The sequence below is a fragment of the Vombatus ursinus genome, unplaced genomic scaffold, assembly GCF_900497805.2.
Source record: "Vombatus ursinus unplaced genomic scaffold, bare-nosed wombat genome assembly UNPS02014830.1, whole genome shotgun sequence".
Taxonomy (NCBI): Eukaryota; Metazoa; Chordata; class Mammalia; order Diprotodontia; family Vombatidae; genus Vombatus; species Vombatus ursinus.
Window position 1 is genome coordinate 7,991,256 of NW_020954608.1, and position 3,169 is coordinate 7,994,424.

The 3,169-nt window shown below is 41.7% G+C and overlaps 1 pseudogene; it reads right to left on the reverse strand.

The window, feature by feature from the left end:
• Window positions 1–1,885: 1,885 nt before the first annotated feature.
• On the reverse strand, window positions 1,886–2,757 carry LOC114025410 (annotated as a pseudogene).
• Between the last annotated feature and the right edge of the window lie 412 nt (window positions 2,758–3,169).

Genomic DNA, 3,169 nt, shown 5'->3' on the forward strand with positions numbered 1-3,169 from the left:
ATTTTCAAGGAGTGATTTTCTTCCTTAAGATTCAGGATCTCCTTTTCCAGTTGGTTAACTTTCTTTTCATAATCTTCTTGTTTTTCTTGGATTATTCTTATTTTTAATGTTTTTCCTCAATTTCTTTCATTTGATTTTTAAAGTCTTTTTTACTTCTGTGATTTTTTGTGGGGCAGGAGACCATTTGACATTATTCTTTGGGGTAAGAGAGGCTTTTTTTGCTTCAGCATCCTTCTCTGAAGATGAACCCCTGGTCTTTTCTATTCCCAGTAACTTTCTATGGTTGGGTTCTTTCTCCTTTGCCTGCTCATTTTTAAATTTTTTTTTTAATTTTTCAGCTTATTTTTTGTAATCACCTCTAGTCCTGGGGTATGGAGACTGATGCCTCTGGCCTCAGGTCCTGCTTCAGTTTTTCCCTCTGGCCCAGAATGGAAACCAAGAAATTCTACCCTCCTGTAAATGCCCACAGCCAGTGGTGTCCCCACTCCACTGCTTCTGCACTCATCCAGTGTATGCTGGTTCTTTCTCGCCCAGTGCCACATCTCACAGCACAACTGAGCTAGGTGTTCCTTATCAACAGAAGTTCCCTCAATCTTCCCCCTCAGATGCCCAACTCCCAACCCAGCTAGCCCCAGGGCTGGCCACTTGTTTCAGCAGAACTAGCCTGGAGGTGTTTACACTTCACAGGAACTAAATGTCAGTCCTGGGATTTTTCTTGGATCTTTGGTTTTCCCATTGTCCAGGGAGGACTACTGTTCTGCCCCAAATCTTGTTTATTTTTACTGCTCTACATTCACCCTGAGGCACTATTTTGTATTGTTTGTGGGGGAAATCTGGAGAGCTTGGAATTTTCTGACCTACTCCGCCATCCCCCCAGAATCCTCTTCTAGCTGAACTATTAATGGTACAATTTTTAAGAATTACAAGTATTAACTTACCATGTAGGGATGTAAATAGGTTAGCCCTATTGAATCCCTTATGTTTCCTTTCCCCTTTTTACCTGTTTATGTTTCTCTCAGGTCTTGATATTGCAGATCAATTTTTTGGTTTAATTCTGGTCTTCTCCTTGTGAAAGCTTGAAATCCTTCTATTTCATTGAATTACCATTTTTCCCCTTGATGTATTATGCTTAATTTCACTGGGTAACTGATTCTTGGTTGTAGTCCTAACTCCTTTGCCTTCCTGAATATCATGTTCCATGACCCACAATCCTTTAATGTTGCAGCTGCTAAGTCCTGTGTAATCCTGATTGTGGCTCCCCAATATTTGAATTGTTTCTTTCTAGCCACTTGCAGTATTATTTCCTTGACCTGATAGTTCTGAAATTTGGCTATAATGTTCATTGGAGTTTTTATTTTGGGATCTCTTTCCTGAGGTGATCAGTAGATTCTTTCAATGCCTGTTTTGCCCTCTAGTTTCAGGATATCAGGTTGGTTTTCTTTGATAACTTCTTTAAAGATGTTGTCCCGGTCCTCCTTTTGTATGGCTGTCAGGTAGTCCAATTATTCTGACATTGTCTCTCCTGGATCTATTTTCCAGGTCAGTTGTTTTTCCCATGAGGTATTTTACATTTTCTTTGATTTTTTTCATTCTTTTTAATTTGATTCTTGATGTCTCACAGAGTCATTAGTTTACACTCGCCCAATTCTAACTTTTCAGGAGTTCAGTTAGTTTTTGTACTTTCTTTTCCATTTGGCCAATTCTACTTTTTAGGCAATTATTTTCTTTTTCCCAGCTGGTGACTCTTTTTTCATAATTCTCTTGCATCAATCTTATTTCTTTTCCCAATTTTTCTTCCACCTCTCTTATATGATTTTTTTTAAGAAACCAATGTTTATTTTCCATCAGCATTTTTCCAACACTATTAGAGTACCTGGGGTAAAACTTAAGACCACTCTGTGGTAGTTCCTACCACTTGGTGGCCTGAGCAGTAGTTGCCACATACCAGTCCTCCATAGCCAGCTGAGCACTCTAATCTTTGGTAGGAAACTGCTGAATGGGCACAGATGGCACCTGTACTCCCTCAGACCAATCAGCCACCTCTGGTTGAGTAACAGTGAATTCTGGAGCAAGTGCAGTCCATTCACCTGAAACTCCTCCTTTGTCACTGCCTCCTCAGCTGTGGCCTGCTCTTCGTTTTCAAACTCCTCTGGATCCCTGTAGAAGTAAAGATCAGGCATAACCTCCCATGGGTGTTCATGGGAGATGGTACCACGCATATGTAGGTCTTCACAGACCAGCATCCACCACATCAGACCCACTGAGTGAGCTCCCTTGTTGTTACATGGAATGGCAACATCCACATAGCAAAGTGGGGAGTCTGTGTTGCACAATGCAATGGTTGGGAGATTAACATAAGATGCTTCAGCAAGAGGCCGTTGATGTGCCTGAGGTTCAGTGACCATCAAGAGGCAAGGCTCCCTGAAAACTGCCTGGATCTGGTTAGTGAAGGTGCCCAGTGGGAAACTTCCAGCCATAGGTATGGCACAAGTGGCAACAGCAAATTTCAGAACAGCTCGCTTGCCAAGGTTCCTGGATGAGATGTTACTAACATCAGCTGGATTTTCAATGGCAACAATGGCACGAGCTGCCAGCAGAAGCTTTTCCCAAGTTCTCTTCAAACTGATGATGTAGATGCCATCATTCATACGGTTCCATCTGGAAGTCCAAACTGGTGCCACCCAAATTGGTTCCTGCAGCAAGGAATTTGAGAACATCCTCCTCCTTCATCTGCAATACATCTAGGGCTCCGGACATTGTGAAAGTTTCCTTTAAAGTTACAATGGAAACCAAGAACAATGCCATATGGAACCCCCTCTGGGGCCGCGCGGAAAGGTCTTATATGATTTTTAAGCTCCTTTTTGAGCTCTTCCATGAGTTCTTTCTGGGCTTGAGACCACTTCCTGTTTTTCTTTGGAGTTTTGCCCATATGTGTTTTGATATTGCTGTCCTCTTCTGAGTTTATGTTTTGATCTTTCTGTCTCCATAATAACTTTCTATGGTCAGATTTTTTTAAAATGTTTTTTTTTTTGCTCATCTTTTTTGGCCTTTTTTCTTTTTTTTAAAATTTGAACTCTGCTCCTGGGGTGGAAGCTGCAGGGTCTCAGGCTTCTTGTGCCAAGGGTTGCAGACCTGGCTGTTTACCTGGTGCTGCACTGATGTTGCCTTG